The 14,283-nt window shown below is 36.2% G+C and overlaps 1 protein-coding gene across 3 annotated transcripts in view; it reads left to right on the forward strand.

Annotated features, from left to right (window-relative positions):
- Nucleotides 1-14,283, forward strand: part of CEP112 (centrosomal protein 112) — a 519,949-nt gene that overhangs the window by 134,652 nt on the left and 371,014 nt on the right. The gene's annotated exons all lie outside the window — the stretch shown is intronic.

Raw genomic sequence — 14,283 nt, forward strand, 5'->3', positions numbered from 1 at the left:
TTCCAGAAGGAACGTATTAGTGGGCATTCCCACCAGCAGTGTAGAAGTGTGCCCTTTCCTCCACATCCACGCCAACATTTCTGGTTTTGGGATTTTGTTATGTGGGCTACTCTTACTGGGGTTAGGTGATATCTCAGAGTACTTTTGATTTGCATTTCTCTGATGATTAAGGATGATGAGCTTTTTTTCATGTGTTTGTAGATCTTGTGTCTGTCATCTTTAGAGAAGTTTCTCTTCAAGTCCCTTGCCCACCCTGAGATGGGGTCACGTGTTCTTTTCTTGTTAATACGTTTGAGTTCTCTGTGGATTCTGGTTATTAGACCTTTATCAGAGGTATAACCTGCAAATACTTTCTCCCATTCTGAGGGCTGCCTGCTTGCTTTACTATGTTCTTGGCTGTGCAGAAGCTTTTTAGTTTGATCAGGTCCCAGTAGTGTATTTTTGATACTGCTTCAATTGCCTGGGGAGTCCTCCTCATAAAATATTCACCCAGGCTGATTCCTTCAAGAGTTTTCCCTGCACTTGCTTCAAGTATTTTTATAGTTTCATGTCTTAAGTTTCAATCTTTTATCCAGTGAGAGTCTATCTTAGTTAATGGTGAAAGGTGTGGGTCCAGATTCAATCTTCTACAGGTTGCCAGCCAGTTTACCCAGCACCATTTGTTAAATAGGGAATCTTTTCCCCACTGAATGTTTTTAATTGGCTTGTCAAAGATCAAATAAGTAGCTGGATCCATCTCTTGGTTCGCTATTCTGTTCCAGATATCTAATTCTCTGCTTTTGTGCCAGTACCATGCTGTTTTGATCACTATGGATTTATAGTACAATCTCAGGTGTGGTAGCGTGATTCCTCCTGCTTTGTTTTTATTGCTCAGTAATGTTTTGGCTATTCAAGGTTTTTTCTGATTCTGTATAAAACAAAGTATTATTTTTTCAAGATCTTTAAAGTATGACAATGGAGCTTTAATAGGAATTGCATTAAAATTATATATTGCTTTGGGCAGTATGGACATTTTAACAATATTGATTCTTCCCAGCCATGAGCATGGTATGTTTTTCCATCTGTTAACATCTTTGGCTATTTCTTTTCTTAGAGTTTCATAGTTCTCTTTGTAGAGATCTTTCACATCCTTTGTTAGGTATACTCCCAAATATTTCATCTTCTTTGGTACTACTGCGAAAGGAATAGAGTCCTTGACTGTTTTTTCAGCTTGGTTATTGTTGGTATATATAAAGGCTACAGATTTATGGTGTTGATTTTGTAGCCTGAGACATTGCTGTATTCCTTGATCACTTCTAAAAGTTTTATAGTAGAATCCCTAGTGTTTTCCAGATATACGATTATATCATCTGCGAAGAGTGAAAGTTTGATCTCTTCTGACCCGATGTGGATACCCTTGATCACCTTTCTTCCCTAATTGTGATGGCTAACACTTCCATTACAATGTTAAAGAGCAATGGAGACAATGGGCAACCTTGCCTGGTTCCTGATCTAAGTGGAAGTGATTTCAATTTAACTCTATTCAATATGATATTGGCTGTGGGTTTGCTGTAGGTGTCCTCTATTAGTTTAAGAAATGTCCCTTCTATACCAATTTTCTTAAGTGCTCTGATCATGAAGGGATGCTGGATATTATCAAAAGCTTTTTCTGCATCAATTGAAAGAATCATATGGTCTTTATTTTTATGTTTGTTTATGTGCTGAATTATATTTATAGATTTATGTATATTGAACCAGCCTTGAGACCCTGGGATAAATCCGACTTGGTCATGGTGTATAATTTTTTTGATGTGTTGTTGGATTCTGTTTGTTAGGATCTTATTGAGTATTTTAGCATCTATATTCATTAGTGATATTGGTCTATAATTTTCTTTTCTTGTTGGTTCTTTCCCTGGTTTGGGGATCAAGGTGATGTTTGCTTTGTAGAATGTGCTGGGTAATATTCCTTCTTTTTCTATATTTTGGAAGAGGTTTAGTACTATAGGTACTAGTTCTTCTTTAAATGTTTGGTAGAATTCTGACGTAAAGCCATCTGGTCCTGGGCTTTTCTTTTTAGGGAGATTTTGTATAGTTGATGCTATTTCAGAACTTGATATAGGCCTGTTCAACATTTCCACTTCGTTCTGGCTAAGTCTTGGTAGGTGGCGTGCTTCCAGGTATTGGTCGATTTCTTTCAGATTTTCATATTTGTGAGAGTAGAGTTTCTTGTAGTATTCGTTGAGGATTTTTTGAATTTCTGAGGGGTCTGTTGTTATTTTATCTTGACCATTTCTGATTGATGAAATTAGAGATTTTACTCTTTTTTTCCTGGCTAGGTTGGCCAAAGGTTTATCTATTTTATTGATCTTTTCAAAAAACCAGCTTTTGGATTTATTGATCTGTTGTATAGTTCTTTTGTTTTCAATTTCATTTAATTCTGCTCTTATTTTGGTTATTTCTTTTCTTCTGCTGCGTTTGGGTTTGAAGTGTTCTTCTTTCTGCAGTTGCTTGAGATGTTCCATTAAGTTATTGACTTCCTCTCTTTCCGTTTTCTTGAGGAAGGCTTGCAGTGCTATAAATTTCCCTCTTAGGACTGCCTTTGCAGTATCCCAGAGGTTCTGGTAATTTGTGTCTTGATGGTTGTTTTGTTCCAAAAATACGTTGATTTCCTTCTTAATCTCATCTATAACCCATGTATCCTTTAGCCTAAGGTTGTTTAGCGTCCATGCTTTTGTATGGGTATGCAGGTTCCTGTTGTTATTTAGTTCAACTTTTATTCCTTGATGGTCTGAGAAGATGCAAGGAAGAATTTCTATTTTTTTAAATTTGCTGAGGTTAGATTTGTGGCCTAGTATGTGGTTGATTTTGGATTATGTTTCGTGGGCTGATGAGAAGAATGTGTATTCAGTTTTTTGGGGATGAAATGTTCTGTAGATGTCTGTTAAGTCCAGATGTTGAATGTTTGAGTTTAAATCTAAAATTTCTTTGCTTAGCTTCTTTTTGGAGGGTCTATCCAGGACTGCTAAAGGGGTGTTGAAATCTCCAGCTACTATGGAAGTGGAGGAAATCAAGTTGCTCATGTCTGTTAGAGTTTTTCTTATAAACTGAGGTGCATTGTGGTTGGGTGCATAAATATTAATAATTGAGATCTATCATATTGAGTATTACCTTTAACAAATATGAAGTGGCCATCCTTATCCTTAATTATTTTGGTTGGTTTAAAGCCTATTGCGTCTGCGAACAGGATTGCAATGCCTGCTTTTTTCTGCTTTCCATTTGCCTGGAATATAGATGACCATCCCTTCACCTGGAGTCTATATCTGTGTTTTAATGTAAGATGCGATTCTTGAATGCAGATATCTGGCTTGAGTTTTTGTATCCAGTCCGCCAACCTATGCCTCTTTAAGGACAATTGGAACCATTCACATTAATTGAGAGTATTGATAAGCCTTTTGAGAGACCAGTGGACATTTTTAATCCTTTTGCGACTCTGGAAGTTGGAAGTTGATCAAAAATTTTTTGGGTGGGTTTACTTTTGTGGTGGAGAATTATGCTGGTCTTTATGGAGGATAGGTCTAAGAATGTCCTGGAGAGCTGATTTAGTTGTGGCAAATTTCTTCAACATGTGAATGTCGTTGAAGTATTTAATTTCTCCGTCATAAATGAAACTCATTTTAGCCTGATACAGGATCCTGGGTTGAAAGTTGTTTTGTTTTAGGAGATTAAAAGTCGATGACCATCCTCTTCTAGCTTGAAAGGTTTCAGCAGAGAGATCTGCAGTTATTCTGATATTCTTCCCCTTGTAGGTAATGGTTTTCTTTCATCTGGCAGCTTTCAGAATTTTCTCCTTCATATTAACTTTAGTGGAATTGATTATGATGTGTCTGAGGGATGTCTTATTTGGGTTGGGTCGTGCTGGAGTTCTGAAACTGTCTGCTATCTGAATTTCGGAATCTCTTGGCATGTCTGGAAGTTCTGCTTCATAATCTCATGGAGAAGAGACTCTGTGCCTTGTGAATCCACTTTGTCACTTTCGGGGATCCCTATAAGACAAATATTGGTTTTCTTCAAATTATCTGAGAGCTCTCTGTTAGAGTGGTCTGTTTTTGCTCTCCATTTCTCTTCTTCTTTGAGGGTTTGGGAGCGTTTGAAAGCTTTGTCTTCAGTGTCAGAAATCCTTTCTTCTGCTTGCTCCATTCTGTTACTGAGGGATTCTACTGTGTTTCTCAGATCTTTGAGGGCTGCAACTTCTTGTCTCAATGTGTCAAAATCTTTGGTCATTTGGTCTTTGAATCCGTTGAATTCTTGAGATAACTTTTGGAATTCTAATTTGATCTTATTTGCTATCCAGTTCCTGAATTCAATTTCTGACATCTCAGCTATTTGTTTGTGCATGGGATCTTGTGCTGTTTCTGCCCCATTGATCCTTGGAGGAGTTGATCTACTCTGATTATTCATGTTGCTAGAGTTTTTCTGTTGATTTCACCTCATGATTGTTTTTCACTGTTGCCTCCGGCTGTCCTCAGAGTTGGGGAGGTGTCTCTCCAAGATTAGACCCCAGCGGGATCACTCTATTATTGCTGGATCTTTGTAGGGAGTGACCCTGTGTAGTTCCTCTGGGGCTGCTCTAGCTGGGGAGTTCTGGTTGTGGAAGCACCTCTGGTTTGTGACACACCCGGATCTAGCAACAGGGCTGGGGGTGGTGCACACGGTTCTGGGAGTTTTTAGAGCCCAAGGCTCCAGCAGTCTCTGGCCAGGAGAAGAGCTCTGCGCCGAGGAAGGGAGGGCTCCAAAGGGCATGCAGCTACCAGAGTCCCTGTCCAGATGAATAGGATAGTGTGGAAGCTGGGAGGACACAGTAGGGAGGATGCAGGGTTGCGTGGCTCCCGCAGTTCCTGGTCAGGGAATGCGGAGGCCCGGTGGGTGCGTGTCACAGGTCGGGGGTCGCTGCACAGCTCTTATGGAGGTCTGGGCAGCGCCAAGGCCAGGAGTTTGAGGTTGCTATGAGATGTGACGTCACGGCACTCTACCCAGGGAAACAGCCCAAGGCTCCAGTGTGCCAAAACTATCTCACTCTGCCCCTAAGGATTAAGGCTATAAGGCAGCTCAGTCTCCGCCTTTAGGCTGCTCAGTCAGTAGGTTACTTTGACCGCCCAATCCTTGCTCTGAGACCCTGAGGGCGGAGCTTGCCGGGACAGTTCTTTCACAATGGCTTCCTGCGCCCAGCTAAGTGTCTCAGTTTGGGGCCCCAGACATTGCCCAAAGTTCTCCACACTCCTGCTCAAGCTCTCCCCAAGGCAGTTCAACTGAGGGCCAAGTCCAAGAACCGAAACAGTTCACAGGTAAGGCCTTTCCGGTTTGCACTCTCACTGCTGCTTGTACTTACGGTTGCTGGTGTGATTAGGTCGATCGAACACACGCAACCACTTGCCAGTTTTCCACTGTTTTTGTCCTCCTCTTGGGGTCCCGAAGTCCCTTGCTGGCTCCGTGTATCCTCAAAGGGATGATTATAGGCAGATCCCACCGGCCAGAGATGCCTGGAGTCTTGTCTCCCCAGACTCACTGTTCCCAGTTGCAGGGAAGCTGTTACTTGGCCACCATCTTTAATCTCTCTCCTATTTTTCATAATTTTTAAACTGCTTCTTCAATTCAATTATTAATCATATTGACATTAAAACACCACTTGCATGTTATATTTAATGAGTGAAGTACAGTCAGCCTTCCATGCCTGTGGGCTCTGCATCCATGAATTCAGTCAACCATTGTTCAAAAATACTCAGAAAGAAAAATTCCAAAAAGTTCGAAAAAGCAAAACTAGAATTTGCTATGCACAGAGTAATACATTGAATCCATAAGAATGAAGTGACGTATAAGCATTTTTAAAGTGTTGTAAGTAATTTAGAGATAATTTTAAGTATGTGGAAGGATGCGTGTTGATTACATGCAAATTCTCTTCCCTTTCATTTCAGAGACTTGAGCATCCTCTAATGTTAGTATCCTAAGGGGTCCTGGAACCATGGATATGGCAGGATGACTGTATTATTATTTTAACCTTTCATAGTAACACTTGAAATTACCTATTTTTTCTACCTGTTTAAAAAGATGATACAATCAATTGGAGTTATTTTGTATTCTTTTCTCTTTGTGCAATGACAACTTTAAATATTTAATAGAACATAAAATAATGAAAAATTGGGGACTATTAAAATGATTAGTACTTATTTCTTATTTATAATGGCGAATATTTGTAATGACAAATATTGGTATCCCAGTATTATCAGAAATAACTGGGGGGTTATTGGCAAATTTAATACCTTAGGTAGTAAAGTGCAGAGTTCTATAGATTTGTGACTGAAACTTCAGTTTTGAAATTGTTGTTTGGTATAAGAAAGTAAAAGACTAGTTGAAATAGCGAAGGTGTTGTTGCTGTTTTTGTAATTATTTGCTATTCTAACATTTACCAAATTAATCCACTTATAAAATCTACATATGATGGAAAATGAGAAAAAGTTTAACCTTTCAACTAATTAAAGTACATATAAATTAAAATCAAACATGATTTATATCTCAAAACTCTTAAAAATTTTGTAATACCACTTATCTATCCAAGTAGTCACTCGGCAGATATCCATTAAACGCTTACATTAGGCAAGGTATCGTATTAGGTACTGAGGTGGGGTTGAGGATCAATTACACATGAACTCTGTTCCCTGAGGGCTTACTGTATAGGAAGAAGAATGTTTCTGTCATTTAAAAAAGTATTTCTACTGACATATATATATGCTTTTTAAAATTATAATACTTTTTTTATTGCTGTAGTTTTAATCCAGCTCAGTGCAAGATCTTAAGTATATTTCATGTCTATAAAATATCTGAACAGGAAGGGGAAATATAGCTTCTACTGAAATAAAGAATATATTTTCAGTGTCTATTGCTGAGCCATACAACTTCATAAGTATCTTACTTACCCAAAGAAGAACCTTTATTATCATGAGCCTTGCTCCTCACTGTATTAGGCATATGGATCCTCTGGGTGTACTTGTTAGTCCATTGGTCACTCTGGAGAGATCACTGGCTTCCTTCCCATTAAGTAACATCTTCCTGGCCTCCTGCTCTGTACATTCTGGTCAGCTCTCTTCCTGAGAGATGGTATCTGTCTACGTGTGAGACAGATGGGCTAGTAGCAAGGAGAATGGCACACACTTACTGATTGTAAAAGAATGTATTCCTATCCCAAGCTTCTTTAAGTCCAGCTGAGGGTGTTAGATACAGAGATAGACCTAGAAAGACAATCTTTCTCTAGAAGATAGACAATCACTATCTTTTGTGTATATTTAGCCACTAAGTATTTTGCCACCAGTCTCTCTCCCCAATGAACATACACAAGAAGAGAATATTGGAGCTCAATTCATCTTTACCCAGAAACCTTCTGATCATTCCTATTATATTTCATTTCAGGGAGCAGACCTAAGTCCTTGTCATTAGGCCTCATAACTACAGCTATTCCCTTTCCATAACGTATCAATTGGCCTACGTTTTAAATAAAGTAACCAAAGTATGTTGTTTTCAATATATATAAGACTTGTTTAAAATAATAGCAATGAAAAAAATACTCTATTTGTTCATATTGCATATAGCCTAAAATTATTATATTGGAGGAGAACGTTGCTCAGCATGTCACTTTTTTTTTACGATTAATTCCATGATCTCTCCCTTTAAATTGACATCTGTTCTTCTTTCTTTATTAAACCTGCTGTGATCTCAAGCCTTGAAGATTTGATGTCTTATACTCCCCTTAGGGAATATCCTTTTTGACTGCTGAGAGAGCTGTCATAAATCTTACATGGCCTGGACTGTGTAACTGGATAGTTAAATGGGATGTGTAGGGCTTTTGTTTGTTAGGCTGTGTTACAGGTGTGCACATTCAATAACTTTTGGTATTAAACTTAGTTCTGAATATCTGTTCAGTAGGAGGAAATGCCATCTGAATGACATTATTTTCTCATGCCTATAAGAAAGCAGCAGAACAGGAGCATACCGTTGTAACTTGTCTTTGAGGTGGAAGCAACAGCATCAGATGCTGTCCCTAATTTAAGCACACACGTATTATCTAATGGTCTTTATTGCTCTCTAGTGGCTATTGCCTGCTCTTAAGCTCTTTGAACATCAAACAAATAATAAGTAGTAAAACTAAATGTCATTGTTTGATGAAGTGTCCTAATCTGTTAAATCAGGAAATGGTTAGGCTAAATGATTTTACTAGCAAGGAAACACCTGTCTCCTACAAATAGCCTATTGCTTGTTTTCTAAACAGGCACTGGGGAGTGAGAGATGGTGCTATTTACTTAGAGATGTTCATAAGACAGATGTTAAGCATGTATATTCTAAAATGTGCTGAAGTGAAATATCTACTTAGAATCATTCTTATGTAACTATTTAACATATGAGGTATAAGTTCAGTGGAGTTCAAAACCATTAAAATAGTTATTCCAATTCTTTCAATTATATTCAAGTAATTTAAAATGTTCACAGCTTTACATATATTGGATAGTATTTTCCAGCTCTTACCAACACAGTTTTTTAAAGCAGATGTGTGCCTTTACTCAAATTTTAAAACATGAAATTTTATAGTAAAATGATTTATAGAAGTTGTGCAACTTAATCCCCCATATTTTTCATGATGGGAAACAGAGGTGAGAACATTTCAAAAACAAGATGGAATTATTTAACTAGTCAGTGATTGAGTCAACATCAGTTCTGTACTTTTTACCATGCTATGATGTCTGCTACAATACATCTAGCTCTTGATATATTATACAATTCTCTTTCTCATTCCTACAAACTCCTTTCTTGATTACTTAAATTCTTGAATATATTTAGTAAATATGCAATAAATATACTTTTGGCTACTTAAATCAGTTATTTACAGCAAATTCTCATGTTTGAGAATATTATATATATATGTTTTGTGATTTCATTTTTATCATTTTTAAATTCATTTTTAGTATTAATAGGTAGTGGGGAAAGGATTACAAACAATTTCAAGCATCATTTTCCACCACCATTAGTACATTAAAAAGGAAAGGTTGGCAATAGCATTATCTTTTTTTGTTTAATTTTCTTTTATGTAAAATAAATAAAAGTTTTCTTAATGCAACAAAAGTATTATTCTCTTCCCTATTTTTTTGAGATGAGTATGTAACGATTTCTCACTTATCTGGTATTTATCTGTCACCCACAACTATCTGGAATATAGGTGAAAACTAAAACTGCAATCCAAAAAGGCTCTTAAACAATACAAATATATTCAATTCAGAGCCTCCCCTCCCCACAATAGCATTTATTGACTACTGTAGTGTGGTCCAGGTCTTTCCTGGGTATGAGGGATATAAAAATAAATGAGAAATAGCTTCTAGATTTAAGGGATCCCCATCTGAAAAGTATGTGCTTTGACACATGCATGCTTGCCTCTGAGGGAAGTTCTTTTTTCTCTCACGAAGGCAGTTCATTCCTCCTTTAAAAATGGTTCTAATAGATTTAGAAGCATAAATTAGATCAAGATGTTTCAGTTAGCATGCTAATCAGCATCAAGAAGTGTCAGCTGGAAACTTGACAGGTTAAAATTGAATAGTAAGTGATAAAAAGCACTTATAAGAACTCAGAATGGTTTGCAATTAAGGGGCCATTTTCTGAAAGGGCAAATAGTCTAGGCAGGGGTCCTCAAACTTTTTAAACAGGAGGCCAGTTCACTGTCCCTCAGACCGTTGTAGGGCTGGACTATAGTTTAAGAAAAAAAAAAAAATGAACAAATTCCTATGCACACTGCACATATCTTATTTTGAAGTAAAAAAACAAAACGGGAACAAATAAATCACACTGCCTCATGTGGCCTGTGGGCTGTAGTTTGAGGACCCCTGGTAGGGGAATTACTGTATTGTGGTACTTTGTGATTTGAGGTGGGCATAACCTTGAATTAGCAAGAAAATGTTTGTATATGGAATATTCAACCTGAGAAGGTAAAATAATATTTGTTTCACATTTACTGACTATTTTGTTCCCAGTATTGTTCCAAGAGATATAGAGTAATTTAGCTTACCACAATTCTTTGATACATGCTGCCTGTTTTGTCCCCATTTTTCAGAGGAGACAACTGAGGTACGGTGTTTAGTATAATAACATGAGAAAGGGTAGGGATACAAATTCGTGCAATCTAATTCCAGAGTGTGTGCTCATAATCAGCATGTAATTTTAGGTAGATTTTTCTAAAAAAAATGGTTAATTTTTTAAAGTTTTCCCTTTAAGGGGATAAACCTCAATCATCTTTTTATGCAGAATGTTGAGTCCCAGAAAAAAAAATTGAACAGGAAATAGAGGGGAAACCACTGGTAGCATGGTACCTTGGAGGTCCTGTGTCAATTGTAAAATACCATTGACTTGGCAGTAATTCTCACAGAAGTTCCTTATTAGTTTTCCTTGTGATGTATCATTTCAGAGCACCAGAGCAACAGTCTATGGGTTGAGGAGAAACATGCCTTTTCAGTACAGCAGCATAACCTAGTTCAACACCCCTTTTCCCCCAGGTAGCTCTGAGAAGAAATCACACTAAGAGATATATAATAGGAGCAAGGTCACCCCTCCTATAGTTTTTGTTAAGTCCCAAGTTGAATGGTGTTCTGAATGTCAAGCACCAAATATGAATGATGAAGACTATTTGAGTAGAATAAAAAGTTAAAACAGAGTATGTAGGAAAATAATGTAAAGGAATGGGATAAGAACATTATAGCGAAGATTCAGAGAAAGGAATTACTTCTGAAAATGTATTATTCCAGAAGAAAATAACAAGAAATTTATCAGTAGAACACAAGAAGATGTACTATCTATGAAAAAGGAAAAGATACCATCACGAAAGAAAGAGATAAAGTACAAATGGAGGTATTTGTGAGAAGGATTGTAAGGAAACTACGGTAGGGCCTTTGTAAGTTGATCACCCAAGGGATTAAAGCAAACTGGTCAACATATGGAGGTGATCAATATAAGGAACTAGGCCTTAGTACGTGTGGTGCATGTCCAGTCTATGAAAATTAGGTCAACTTAAGGGAGTGGTCAGTGTAGGGAGGTGGTCCATCATGGAGTTTCAACTGTATTATAAGTGCGCAGCAGCATACTTCAAATCCACATAGGAGCTGGTTAGGGAAGAACAGATTTTGTAAAGAATTAAATCAGTGATTTGAAGGAAAAACAAAGTTATCTTTCAGCCTGCAAAGAAAAAGGACAAATAATAAAAATTTTTGAGAAAAGTGATAGATGGTATGGCAGAAAATGGAAAAATACTGTACAACAAGTGATGTTTCTGAAGGAGGGCTTAGAATAAATTAATACAAAAATTTACAAAAATAACTGAAGATACGAGAAGACTTTTCAGAAGGTTTATGTATGCAATTTTTAATAGTCACCTTTTATCAGCTAATAATAAATAAAAGATTAAAAAACATTTGAATTATAGTACAAGGGGAATGATTTTATAAGTATACAAACCAGGGGGTAGAAAGAGCAAAATGTAGGTGAGTTTAGTCTTAGTTAAATGTCATAACACAGTAGAGTATCGTATGCTGTGTTTTAGGTGACAATGTTGTAACCTAAGACTCTTATACACAGAGCTTTTTTCATATGTAAAGGCAAGAGAATGACATTATTGGATATGCAAAGCTTCAGAAGACACTTCCTTGAGATATTATTTTTAAAAAATAAAATTACTGGTTGAGATGCTTTAATTAACCTAAGGATAAATAAAAAATAAAAACAAAACAAAAACTACTTCAGAATGAAAAGGGAGTACTGTTGAATGCCAAAATTTCCTAAAATAAAGATGAATTTCAATATTTATTGTACACACGTATACAATATACACAGTGCTAGTGTCTGAAGAGATTCTTGAAAGAGAAGGTATGTAAAGTTTAAAAATAATTGAAACAACCATCTGGATCAACGTCCAAAGGTTATGCAAGAGAAAACTAAAATGACTAGGAAAGGGAGAGGTAAACATGTGCTCAACTATTACTTTAAAAGATAGGGCAAAGAATTTAATTTTTCACTTGCTGAATATTAGTGAGATATAGGTTAAAAATAATACTGACATCTTTATAGCACCATTGGTAAAATTAAAAAGTTCCTGTATCCAAAGATATTACCAAAAAAGATATAGGTTATATACTTGATTAACATACATGCACATATCCTCAACAAAATACAGGATGTCCATATAGCTTGTATGCAATTTAAAATTGCACACTATTTTAAATTGCACATGAACTTTATGGATACCATGTACTAGCAGACTGAATTCTATAGCACATTAAAAGGATCAGGCACCATGACCAAGTGGGTTTATCTTGGGATGCCAGGACTGTTCAATATAGGCAAATCAATATATGTGATATACCACATTAACAAAATGGAGGATAAAAATCATATGATTATCTTAATAGATACAAAAAAACATTTGACAAAATCCAACATCATTTTATGATAAAAACTCTACACAAATTAGATATAGGGGAAATGTACCCTGACATAATAAAGGGCATATATGGCACACCCAAAGGTAACATCATACTTGATGGAGATAAACTGAAGTTTTTCCTGTAAGATCAGGAACAAGACAAGAATATCTGCTGTCATCACATTTAGCCAACACAATGCTGGAAGACCTAACCAGAGAAATTAGGCAAGAAATAAAAGGCATCCAAATTGGAAAGGAAGAAGTAAATTTGTCCCTGTTTTCAGATGATGTGATCTTAATGTAGAAAACTTTAAGGATTACATAAAAAAACTGGTAGAAGTAATAAATGAATTCAGGAAAATTGCATGATATAAAATTAACATTGAGAAATCAGTTATTTTTATATTATATATATGAACAACAGATTATTAAAAAATGTAAAATAAATCCCATTTGGAGTGTCATAAAAAATTAAGAATAAATTTAACAGAGATGAAAGATGTATATATGGAAAACTATAACACGTTGATGAAAGAAATTGAAGACAATAAATGGATAAGATATCTCAAGTTCATGGATTAGAAGGATTTATATTAGTAAAATGCTCGTGCTACCCAAAGTGATTTACAGATTCATTGCCATCCCTATCAAAATTTTGGTGGAACTTGTTAAAAGTATCCTAAAACTGTAGGGGACCACAAAAGACTTGGAATAGCCCAAAAAATTCTTGAGTAAGAACAAAGCTGGAGGCTTTATACTTTCTCATTTCAAAATATACTATGCAGCTAAAGTATTCAAAACAGTATGGCACTGACATAAAAACAGACATACAGACCAGTGGAACAGAATAAAGGGCCAAGAAATAAATACAGGCATGTTACAGTCAATTCATCTTCAGCAAAGTTGCCAAGATCACATAATGGGAAAAGGACAGTCTCTTCAATAAACAGTATTGGGGAAACTGGCTATCCACATGCAGAAGAATAAAATTGAACCCTATTTCATCCCATGTACAAAACCCAACTAAAAGTAAACAAGTGACTTAAATGTGAAACCTGAAAGTATAAAACTACTAGGAAACATAGGGGAAAAGCTTCACAACATTGGTTTTGGCAAACATGTCTTGGATATAACAATAAAGCATAGGCAAAAACAGATAAATGGGATTACATCAAACTAAAAAGTTTTTGCACAGCAAATTAAGTAATCAATAGAGTGAAGAGGCAACCTACAGAAGAGTAGAAAATATTTGCAAACCATACATCTGATAAAGGGTTAATATTTAAAATACATAAGGTACTCAAAAAACTCAATAGCAAGAAAACAATCTGATGATCAAAAGTTGGGCTAATTATCAGGGAAAGGCAAATCAAAACTACAATGAGATGTCACCTTACATGTTAGAAAGCCTTTAAAAAAAAATCAAAACAGGGCGGTGCATATGCCGGTGGTGGCGGGTTCAGACCCAGCCCCGGCCAAAAACTGCAAAAAAAAAAAAAAAAAAATCAAAGCAAAACACAAAAACCAAAAGAATGACAAGTGTTGGCCAGATGTAGAGAAAAGAGCACTCTTGTTCTCTGTTGCTAGGAATGTAAATTGGTACAGTCATTATGGCAAACAGTGTGGAGGTTTCTCAAAAAAATTAAAAATAGAACTACCATATGATCCAGCAATTTCCATTCTGAATACATATCCAGAGGAAATGAAATTAATAAAGAGATATCTGCCCTCCCTTGTTCATTATAGCACTGTAGTCAACATATATGTTCATGTACAGATGAGTGGATAAAGAGAATGTGGTATAT

The sequence above is a fragment of the Nycticebus coucang genome, chromosome 18, assembly GCF_027406575.1.
Source record: "Nycticebus coucang isolate mNycCou1 chromosome 18, mNycCou1.pri, whole genome shotgun sequence".
In the NCBI taxonomy this organism is placed as follows: Eukaryota; Metazoa; Chordata; class Mammalia; order Primates; family Lorisidae; genus Nycticebus; species Nycticebus coucang.